Genomic DNA, 12,531 nt, shown 5'->3' with positions numbered 1-12,531 from the left:
TTTATCTAGTAACGCTAAATCATTTACCATATTACAGACCCCTCCAGGAATATCAACCCTATTGCACACTTTAGAGTCATCGGCAAATAGGCAAACCTTCCCTACCAAACCTTCCCCTATGTCACTCACAAACATATTAAAAAGAATAGGACCCAGAACAGACCCTTGTGGCACACCGCTTGTAACCTGTCTCTGCTCAGAATACTCACCATTAACAATAACTCTCTGATGTCTATGCTTCAGCCAGCTTGAAATCCACTGAACTATCCAGGGATTAAGTCCAATCTTCACTAATTTATCTATCAGCTCTTTATGTGGAACCGTATCAAAGGCTTTGCTGAAGTCCAGATAGGCAATATCCACGGCACCACCTTGATCCAACACCTTTGTGACATAGTCAAAGAACTCAATGAGATTAGTCTGACACGATTTGCCTTCAGTAAAGCCATGCTGATTTGGGTCCAATAAGTTATTGTTTTTTAGATGCTGATTTATCCTCTTTTTGAGTAGAGTCTCCATCATTTTAACTACAACTGATGTCAAGCTAACTGGCCTGTAGTTTCCAGCTTCTTCTCTACTGCCCTTCTTGTGGATAGGCACAACACTGGCCATTCTCCAATCCTCAGGAACATCTCCTGTTAACAGGGATTGGTTAAACAAATCAGTCAGGGGGGTAGCAATGACAGATCTGAGTTCTTTAAGAACTCTGGGATGGATGCCATCTGGACCCATTGCCTTATTTATCTTTAATCTTTCAAGTTCTTCTAAGACATCGGCTTCTAAGATCACTGGAGCTGAATCCGTACAGCTGGAAGCAATGCTATATCCCTCTATAGTATTATTTTGTAAGGTGTCCTTTGAGAAAACTGAACAGAAGTAGCTATTGAAATGGTCAGCGATCTCCTTATTCCCATTAATGCATGTATTATTCCCGGTACTAAGCTTTGTGATGCTGCAGTTTTTCTTCTTCCTATCACTAATATATCTGAAGAAGGTTTTATCCCCCTTCTTTACAGATTTTGCTATTTCTTCCTCTTTTGAGGCTTTAGCAGCATATATTATCTGTTTCGCCTCCTTCTGTCTCATTTTATACACCTCTCTATCAGCTATACTTCCAGACTCTTTATACCTCCTATAGGCAGCCTTTTTTTCATTGACTATAGCCCTTACATCATTGCTAAACCATAGCGGTTTCTTCTTCCTTTTACCTTTAGTTACTTGCTTTACATAAAGTCTTGTGGCTTTTAAGATGGCCTTTTTTAATTCAGTCCACTGGGTGCTCGCTCCTGCCATTTTATCCCTCCCCTTTAATTCATTATTTAAATATTCCCCCATTGCATTAAAATTTGTTTTTCTGAAATCCAATACTTTGGTTGCAGTATAGGATTGCTCACAATCAGTTTTTACATCAAACCACAAACATAGATGGTCGCTGCAACCTAAATTTTCTCCCACCTTGACCTCTGAAACCCGATTCCCATTTGTAAAAACTAAATCTAGAATATTCTCCCCTCTAGTTGGTGTCTTAACTAGCTGTGCCATAGCTGCTCCTGTAAAGGCCTCTACTATATTCTTACTTTTGCATGTAAGGGCACTGGGGATATTCCAGTCAACATCAGGCATGTTGAAATCACCCATAACCACAATATCTCCCTTTACTGCCATTAGGGTAATCTCATCCACCATCTTGTTGTCATGTTCCTCAGATTGCCCTGGAGGCCTATAGATCACCCCAATTCTAATGACAGAACCGTCTTTATTTTGCATGCAAATCCAGAGGGTCTCCAGATCTTTACATGTATTTTGAATTAGTATTGTTTTTAGACTTTCTTTAACATAAATGGCTACTCCACCTCCCCTTCTCTCTATTCTATCCTTCCTATACAGTGTATATCCTGGTATGGATATTTCCCATTCATTGGAATCCTTAAACCATGTCTCAGTTATGGCAACCAGATCCAAATTATCTCTAGATATTATGGCCATTAACTCACAGAGCTTGTTGCTCAAGCTTCGAGCATTCGTGCACATTACCCGAAGAACATTATTTTCATTATTAGTTTGCCCCTTATCATCAACAACTACATCTATTTTATTTTCAGCTCCCTTTTCATAAGCTTCCAGAAACTGATGTATCCTCATTGGTCGGGGACAGAAATCCTCCACATCTGGTACATCTCTGTCCCCTTTACCTAGTTTAAATGCCTGTCCAAAAAAGCTCTGAATTCCTCACCGAGCACCTGGGTACCTCTGTATGATGGATGCAAACCATCCCTCTTAAACAACTCCCTATTAGACCATCTACTGACATCATGACTTACATAACCAAAACCTTCAGCTTTACACCACTGCCTTAACCACACATTAAACTCTCTGATACAACTTGTTTTACCCTCCTGGCCACAAACCGGTAACACCTCTGAGAAAGTCACTGAATCAGTTATTTTACCCAACTCCACACTTAGACTTTGAAAATCTCTTTTTACTACATTAACATTTCTCTGGGACAGATCGTTTGTGCCAAGATGCACCACCACATCAACTTTATTACCTTTACTCACAGCCCTGACAATGTTTGTAATCCGCCTCCTGTCCCTGTGGGCAGTGGCTCCTGGAAGACACCTCATCACCTTCACCACATCCTTCCTCTGTCCCAAATCAACACCTCTGACAATCGAGTCACCCACAAGAACATGTGTCCTCTCTTTATTTCTACTAACTGGACTTGGTTTGGTGACACTATGTTCCTCATTTACAACAGGAATAGAATTAGGAATAGAATAGAAATAGACTGGACTAGATTAGACTAAATGTAGAATTAGAGTAGAGACAGAGATAGGGATAGGAATAGAATTAGGAATAGAATGGAATAGAAATAGACTAGACTAGATTAGACTAAACATAGAATTAGAATTAGAGTAGAGTAGTGTAGAGTAGTGTAGTGTAGAGTAGAGTAGAGTAGAGTAGAGTAGAGTAGAGTAGAGTAGAGTAGAGTAGAGTAGAGTAGAGTAGGGGATAGGAATAGAGATAGAGGTAGAAATAGGAATAGAATTAGGAATAGAATAGATTATATTAGACTAAACATAGAATTAGAGTTAGAGTAGGGTAGGGTAGGGTAGGGTAGAGTAGAGTTAGAGATAGGAATAGAATTAAGAATAGAATTAGGAATAGGATAGAATAGAAATAGACCAGAAATAGACTAGACTAGATGAGACTAAACATAGAATTAGAATTAGAATAGAGTATAGGATAGAGATAGAGATATGAATAGAATTAGGAATAGAATAGATTACATTAGACTAAACATAGAATTAGAGTTAGAGTTAGACTAGAGTAGAGTAGAGTAGGGTAGGGTAGAATAGAGTAAAGATAGTGATAGAGATAGGAATAGAATTAAGAATAGAATTAGGAATAGGATAGAATAGAAATAGACCAGAAATAGACTAGACTAGATGAGACTAAACATAGAATTAGAATTAGAATAGAGTAGAGTAGAGTAGAGTATAGAGATAGAGATAAGAATAGAATTGGGAATAGAATAGATTACATTAGACTAAACATAGAATTAGAATTAGAGTTAGAGTTAGAGTTAGAGTTAGAGTTAGACTAGAGTAGAGTAGAGTAGGGTAGGGTAGAATAGAGTAGAGATAGATATAGGAATAGAATTAAGAATAGAATTATGAATAGGATACAATAGAAAATAGACCAGTAATAGACTAGTCTAGATGAGACTAAACATAGAATTAGAGTTAGAGTTAGAATAGAGTAGGGTAGAGTAGGGTAGGGTAGAACAGAGTAGAGATAGAGATAGGAATACAATTAAGAATAGAATTAGGAATAGGCTAGAATAGAATAGAAATAGACCAGAAATAGGCTAGACTAGGAGACTAAACATAGAATTAGGGTTAGAGTTAGAGTTAGACTAGAGTAGAGTAGGGTAGGGTAGGGTAGAATAGAGTAGAGATAGAGAGAGGAATAGAATTAAGAATAGAATTAGGAATAGGATAGAGTAGAAATAGACCAGAAATAGACTAGACTAGATGAGACTAAACATATAATTAGAATTAGAGGAGAGTGGAAGGTAGAGATAGAGATAGGAATAGAATTAGGAATAGAATAGACTAGAAATAGACTAGACTAATTTAGACTAAATTTAGAATTGGAATAGAATAGAATAGAATAGAGCTTCATCGTCACTTTAAATGTACACCATTCAGCATTCATTAAAATTATATTTCGTTGCATTCAGCTCTCAAAAGATAACTATTATGCCCATACATCACAGTCTAGTTTGAATGGATACATATAGATGGTGAAAAAGAAAAGAATCCTGTGAATTCACAAGATGGATGGCATCAGGATCAAGGCTGCCACAGAATCTAGTAGCCGTGCTATAAAACTCGGGGTGACATGATAGCAGTCTTCCAGTATTTAAGGGGCCGCTTCAAAGAAGGGGGGGGGACAACCTATTCTCCAAAGCACCAGTAGGCAAGACAAGAAGCAGTGGATGGAAACTCATCAAGGAGAGAAACAACCTAGAATTAAGGGGGAGCAGGGGCTGAACTATTGACTTTATTTATTTTATTTTTATTTGACTTCTATGCCGCCCAATCCCACCCAACTCAAAGCACCTCATCTAGAAAATTCTTTTATTCCATTTATTCTTGGAACAGCTTCATAGTACTATATAGTATTATATCCATCAGCTCCGTTGAAACAACAAAATAATAAAAGTCTTTCCTTCCTCTTTCTCACTTTCTCTCTTTATTTTTCCTTTACTTACTTCCTTTGCTCCCTCTCTCCTTCCTCCTCTTTCCTTCCCTCCCTCCTTCTCTCTCTCCCTCCTTCTTTCTTTCCTTCCTTCATCCTTTCTTCCTTCCCTTCCTTTCCTCCCTCCTTTATTCCTTCATCCTTTCCTTCTTTCCATCCCTCCCTCTCTCCTTCCCTCCCACCTTCTTTCCCTTCCTTTTCTCCCTCCTTTATTGCTTCATCCTTTCCTTCTTTCCTTCCTTCCTTCCTTCCCTCCTTTATTCCTTCATCCTTTCCTTCTTTCCTTCCCTCCCTCTCTCCTTCCCTCCTTCCCTCCCTTCTTTATTCCTTCATCCTTTCCTTTTTTCCTTCCCTCTCTCCTTCCCTCCCTCCCAAATTCCTTCTTTCCTTCCTTACCTCCTTCCTTCATTTCCTTCTTTCCTTCCTTCCCTCCCTCTCTCCTTTCTTCCCTCCCAAATTCCTTCTTTCCTTCCTACCCTTCCTCCTTCCTTCCTTCATCCTTTCCTTCCCTCCCTCATTCCTTCCTTCCTTCCTTCTTTCCTCCCTTCCTTCCTTCCTACCTGTCCTCCTTCCCTCCCTTCATTCCTTCCCTCCCTCATTCCTCCCTTCCTTCCTTCCTTGAAAAGCCAGTGGTAGTAATTTAAAAGATATTAAAATATTCCACTTCTGCTTTTTTCCAAGAAACATCATTGACAGATGCAAATGAACAGAGTGTAAATACTTGAGTAATCTTTCCACCATAAGATGCTCACTGCCGAAGATAAAACATTGCTAATATTAGACGATAGTAGCTAGAAATAGCCCTGTTGCCAAATGTGTTTTCTTTTTCTCTTCTAATACTCAGCAGGGGTTGTACACTCATTCTGAAAAACACACAAACCACATTCATTGAACCTAATTTTGTGTAAAAGGGCACCCAATTGAAAGATCAGATCTCCGGGGAAATAGTATTACTATAAGAAATTAGTATTCCCAATAGCACAGTTTATCTTGATTTAAAGGGATAATTTGTGGTTTCTATTTGGATAGTTATTATTAGTAGAACCATTAAGCATCTTATCATTAAGAATTTTTAATACAGCTAGTACTGAAAGTGGATCTCAACACACACGGCGGCTTTTAACATACTGCAAATATGTGGAGTTGGTATTTATTTAATTTGCATGGAAATTAACATGCAATAACGTTTTATGAAGCCTAAATTAAACACTACATACTTATAGATGCCTAATAGCGAACTTGTCCAGAAAATATGAGATTAAATGAGCAGCCGTTTCATTTGTATTCCAGGAGGAGATCTTCTGGGTAAAAGGACAAGAATTCAAATCCAAGGAAATGTGATGAAATTTATTTATTTATTTATATATATATATATATAATTTTATTTGTTTTGTCACGTGTGTATTGGTGGTATACAAAGATATACCAATGTTTAGTGTTGTGATTCAGCCTAAGGCTGCTCAGGGACCAGCTGTGTCTCTGCTGGCTCCATGCCCGGAGGAGGATGACAGCGCAGAGGAGGGGGCTGAACAGTCGGGCGGGGGAGAGGAGAGTCAGGAATGGGATGAAGGAGAACAGCATGAGAGCCCCGGGGGGGGGGGGCTCTCCCCAGCCAGTAGCTTGGAGTCATTAGGTGATGACGCACAAGCTGTCATTGACATGAGACAGAGACGTTCAGAGCAACGAAAGGAGCAGTTAAAGAAATATTTTCACCATTGAATTAGAAACAGCTGGGTTTGGGTGTGGTCCTCATCAGCAGGGTTTAAAAGGCAGGCAAGGCCTTGAAGCCATGTGGAGTGTTATCAATTGGAGTTGCGGTGACCTGTTTTGATTCTCAGCGTCTCTGATCTTGGCTTGTGGCCTCGCAGTCTGGAAGACTCGTGGGAGGCGTCTGTTTGCTATCTACAGCTTCGTCTTGGCAGCAAGAATCTGGTATTGCTTCATGGATTATTCCTTTCGTGTATATATTTGAAGTTCCAGCGTTTTTCCTGTTTGTAAGGACATTTTCTGTTACCTGTGTTTTCCTTGAATTATATAAACTGCCTTTGCCTTTTACCAGTGTGTCTGGATTCTCTTTTTGGGTTGGTATTGGCTTCTGGAGTCACCCAGACAGAACAGTTTATATACATGATGCTAGTAAAAGAGAAACATTAGGACTGGGGATGGAAGGCATGCTGGTGCACTTATGCATGCCCCTTACTGACCTCTTAGGAATTGGGAGATGTCAACAGTGGATAGTCTAAGGGTAAAGTTTTGGGGGTTAGGTGATGATACTACAGAGTCTGGTAGGGAGTTCCATGCATCAACTACTTGGTTACTAAAGTCATATTTCCTGCAGTCGCGTTTGGAGCAGTTTAGTTTGAGTTTGTGTCTGTTGTGTGCTCGTGTGTTGTTGTGGTTGAAGCTGAAGTAGCCGTTGATAAGAAGGATGTTGTGGTAGATGATTTTATGGGCTATGCTTAGGTCGTGTTTAAGGCGACGCAGTTCTAAGCTTGCTAAACCTTGGTTTGTAAGTCTAGTTGCGTAGGGGATTCTGTTGTGAGTGGAGGAGTGAAGGGCTCTTCTCGTAAAGTATCCCTGGACATTTTCTAGAGTGTTTATGTCCGAAATTCAATGTGGTTTTCAGACAGATGAGCTGTATTCAAGGATTGGTCTGGCTAAAGTTTTGTCTGCTCTGATTAGAGCAGAAGCTATGTAGCATTAGGTTATTTCCCACAATGCAAGTGCAGTACATTAGGCAGGAGAACATCAAATGTACGCTGACTTTTGACTCAATTCCCCCAAGATTAACACTTAGGAAGACAGGAGAAATCATACCCTTAAAGCTGATGATGAACCCGGCCTTAAAATACACCAGATACATACATTGGACGTCTCAGAAAATGTGTTTACAATCACCGTTTCTAGCCCAGGTTCTCTTAGGTGCTATAATCAAGGAAACCATTGCTTCGGACAATAGGGTGTGGGTTTCGAAACCGAGGCACAAATACCCCCCCTCCCCCGTTTGCTTTCTAATGCTTCACAACAGACAACAGCATGGTTGGCAACTTAAGGAAAAAGAACTGTGCTTCTGGAGTGCTGATGATCTGGTAATGGAGGCATTTAATGGCTAACCCAACAGTTGGCTTGTGGGTGTTCAGCTAATGGATCGAAGAGAGACAGAGATAGGGTTGGGTAGGGTAGGATGGGATAGGATGGCATAGCACAGCATAGGACATAGAATAGGGAATGGAATGGAACGGAACAGAACAGAATGTAAAAACAATAGAATAGAATATAGATAGAATACAAGGAATAGTATAATAGAGTAGAAAGTAGGATTAGGATTAGAATAGCATAGAATAGAATGGAATAGAATAATATAGTATAGAATAGAATAGAATATTCATAATAATAAAACTTCAGAAGAGAAGGATTTAGGGGTAGTGATTTCTGACAGTCTCAAAATGGGTGAGCAGTGTGGTCGGGCGGTAGGAAAAGCAAGTAGGATGCTTGGCTGCATAGCTAGAGGTATAACAAGCAGGAAGTGGGAGATTGTAATCCCCTTATATAGAGCGCTGGGGAGACCACATTTGGAGTACTGTGTTCAGTTCTGGAGACCTCACCTACAAAAAGATATTGACAAAATTGAACGGGTCCAAAGACGGGCTACAAGAATGGTGGGAGGTCTTAAGCATAAAACGTATCAGGAAAGACTTCATGAACTCAATCTGTACAGTCTGGAGGACAGAAGGAAAAGGGGGGACATGATCGAAACATTTAAATATGTTAAAGGGTTAAATAAAGTTCAGGAGGGAAGTGTTTTTAATAGGAAAGTGAACACAAGAACAAGGGGGCACAATCTGAAGTTAGTTGGGGGAATGATCAAAAGCAACATGAGAAAATATTATTTTACTGAAAGAGTAGTAGATCCTTGGAACAAACTTCCAGCAGACGTGGTTGGTAAATCCACAGTAACTGAATTTAAACACGCCTGGGATAAACATATATCCATTGTAAGATAAAATACAGGAAATAGTATAAGGGCAGACTAGATGGACCATGACGGTTTTTTCTGCCGTCAGACTTCTATGTTTCTATGTTTCTAATATAAAAAGAACAGAATAGAATGTAGGTAGAATAGAAAGTAGAGTAGAGTAGATAGAGTAGAAAATAGAGATTAGGATTAGGATTAGAATCAGGATTAGGAATAGGGTAGAGTAGAATAGAGTAGAGTAGAATAGAGTAGAAAATAGAAAATAGAGAACAGAGAACAAAGAATAGGAATATAATAGGAATAGGAATGGAAAAGAAGAGAAGAGGAGAGAAGATAATGAATATAGAATGGAATGGCATGGAAGGGAAGAGAAGAGAAGAGACAATAAAATAGAATAGGAATCCTGGAATGAAAGAATAGAAGAGGAAGAGGGAGATGAAGAGTTGAGTTCTTTATTGGCCAAGTATTATTGGACACACAAAGAATTTGTCTTCGGTACATATACTATCAGTGTACATAAAAAATACATTCGTCAAGAATCTTAAGATACAACACTTAGTGATAGTCATAGGATACTGAATAAGTAATCAAAATTATACTAGGAAACTAAATAAAACAATACAAATCGTAAAGATACACGCATGAAAGCCTCATGGTGAGACTCTTCAAGCCATGGAAAGACTTGAGTGCCACTTGAAAAATCCCACGTCCCACTCTGGACCTGTTTGGCCTTAATAAAAAGGCTTTCTTGAAAAACCTTCTTGTACATCATGAGTTGATTTGTAAAGTTTTTCATTCAGGACATTTGGCCATCAAGAAAGTTCGAAGAAAGTTCTCATTTATATGTTATTTTTTATCCACCAATGGAAATATTCAGCTTATTGGCCGAAACCTAATCAGTTTTCACATTCTTCTAGCGATAAGCAAAATGAAATAATAACAAGAAGAAAGGTTTATATTAGCAGTTGGACTTTTGAGCATAAAAATTGGCTGTTTATTGTGGCCATTGTTGGTGTGAAGGCTAATAAAGAAAGAGAATGTGCTTTCTTCCTATTTTATTTAACAGTTTGTATTTATTACTTTATTCATGCTGGGAGATAAGGACTTGGATGCCACATTACCTCATCCCACTGATGTAAACGGATGTTTTCCATTTTACAGGAGGGCAATTGAATGGGTGAAAATACGTGTGCTTTTACACAATGGCCACATGTGTTATCTAAGCAAATGTAAAATTTAAAGGTTCCGTTTTTAAAAAAGCATCCCTTTTTCATGCTGAATGGATCATCCTGTGTCGTTTGTAAAGGCAGGGAGCCGTTCTATAAAATTTTAAATGATGCTTCATTTAAAAATGCCATCCTTTTCAAGAAGATGCCTTTTAAATGGAACCAGAGATAAGCTAAGTAAACCGCTCCAAACTCGACTGCAGGAAATACGACTTTAGTAACTGACTAGTTGATGCATGGAACTCACTACTGGACTCTGCAGTTTCATCACCAAACCCCCAAAACTGTACCCTAGGCTTAGACTCTCTACTGTTGACCTCTCCCGATTCCTAAGAGGTCAGTAAAGGGTGTGCATAAGTGCACCAGCATGTCTACCTTCCCCTGTCCTAATGTTTCCCTCTTATTAGTACCCATATCATGAATATAAGCAGTGTTATTTCTTTATATATTTTTGTATTGTATTTTTCGTAGTATAAGATGCACCAGAGTATAAGACACACATTAGTTTTTTGGGAGGAAAATAGGGAAAAGAATCTGCCTACCAGGTATTCATCTGGCTAGCGTCCTTAATCTGGTCAGCTTCAGCACATTATTTTATCCCCTGGTTAGGGCTTTAAAAAAACCTTATTTGGAGAGTAGCAATGAAAGAGCTTGCAAGCCTTTAAGAGCTGGGAACATTGTTAGCACCTGGTTAGGGTTGGAAAGAAACATTTGGATCAAGAAGGGTAATGAAAATAAAACCCTGCAAAGACTTGGGACTTGGAAAACATTCTTTGTGGAGAGTAACAATGAAAGATCTTGCAAGCCAGTAAGAGCTGGGAACATTGTTAGCACCTGGTTAGGGTTGGAAAGAAACATTCGGATCAAGAGGAGTAATGAAAATAAAACCCTGCAAAGACTTGGGGCTTGGAAAACATTCTTCGTAGAGAGTAACAATGAAAGAGCTTGCAAGCCAGTAAGAGCTAGGAACATTATTAGCACCTGGAAAGAAACATTTGGAGCAAGTAGACAATGAAGAAAAAAAAACCGCTCCAAAGACAGGGCTTGGAAAACATTCTTTGTAGAGAGTAACAATGAAAGAGCTCGCAAGCCGGTAAGAGCTGGGAACAGTTAGTACCTGGTTAGGCCTAGAAACCTATTCGGAGCAAGTTAGAGCAATGAAAAAAACCCTGCAAAGACTTAGGGCTTGGAAAACATTCTTTGCAGAGAGAAACAATGAATCACACTCACGTAGAAGTTGCACAAGTTGGGGAAAATCTAAGCCCAAAATTTCGTTCGCTAAGAAGGATGCTTGCGAAGTGGGTTTTCTCCCATTTGGTGACCTTGCTTGCCACGGCTGAAAAACAGTCATTAAGTCACTTTTTTCAGTGCTGTTATAACTTTGTTCACTAAACAGACTGTTGTAAATCAAGAACTACTTGCAATGAGGTTGGGATTCAGCTTGGGTCAGTGTGTCAACCCAGCTGTTACTGCTCCTGTTTCTGATTTATGCTTTTTAAGCTTTCCACTCAAACCAGACCCTGTGGCTTGTACCATTAAATTTGATTAAGGCTTGGAAAGCAGCCAGGTCAATAAATATGATCTCTTCTGCTCTCTCTCTCCCTTTCTCCTTTTGGTTTTACCTTGAAACTGACTCCCTGCAACCTGTCAGGTGGGCATCAAGTATACAATGCCGCTAGAAAAGACTCAGAGAGCTCGTTCATAATGAAATGGAATTTTATGATTTGTGAGGTTTCTTTATTTCCCATCTGTAAAATATAGACGCATGTCACCATTTGCGATCTACGTCAGTTGGATAATGAATTCACATGCAAACTGATAGAGATGTTCTAAAATTAGGGGGGGGGGAAATAAAGCTATAACTTTATTTATGTTGGATAACTTGAATTATCCAACATAATTCAAATGGGTTTTTGTCTGTTAATAATAGACTTCCTGTCTATTATTTCAAGGGGGTGGGCTTTTGAATCAGCACACCTGAAGCCTGCTAAATGAGAGTTGATTAAATGGGCACCTCATTTTTTATATTTATATGGTTATTTATTTTATATACACTACTCAAAAAAATAAAGGGAACACTTAAACAATACAATATAAGTCCACAGGATAACTGTCCACTTAGGAAGCAACACTGATTGACAATCAATTTCACATGCTGTTGTGCACATTCAACTTTGTGCAGAACAAAGTATTCAATGAGAATATTTCATTCATTCAGACCTAGGATGTGTTCTCTGAGTGTTCCCTTTATTTTTTTGCGCAGTATAGAATAGAAGAATAGAATAGGAATAGAATGAATGAATATAAAATACAATAGAATAGGAATAGAATAAAGTGAATATAGAATAGAGTAGAATAGGAATAGAATAGAATGAACATAGAATAGAATAGGAACGGAGCAGAATAGAAAAGAATAAAATGCATATAGAATGGAATAGAATAGAATGAATATAGAATAGAATGGAATGAATATAGAAAATAGAATAATATAATATAGAATAGAATTAATATAGAATACAATATAGAATAGAATAGTATAGAATAAATAGAATATAGAAT

This window comes from Erythrolamprus reginae, chromosome 7 (assembly GCF_031021105.1).
Source record: "Erythrolamprus reginae isolate rEryReg1 chromosome 7, rEryReg1.hap1, whole genome shotgun sequence".
In the NCBI taxonomy this organism is placed as follows: Eukaryota; Metazoa; Chordata; class Lepidosauria; order Squamata; family Dipsadidae; genus Erythrolamprus; species Erythrolamprus reginae.
The sequence above is the reverse complement of the archived record's forward strand: the minus strand, read 5'-3'. Positions refer to the sequence as shown.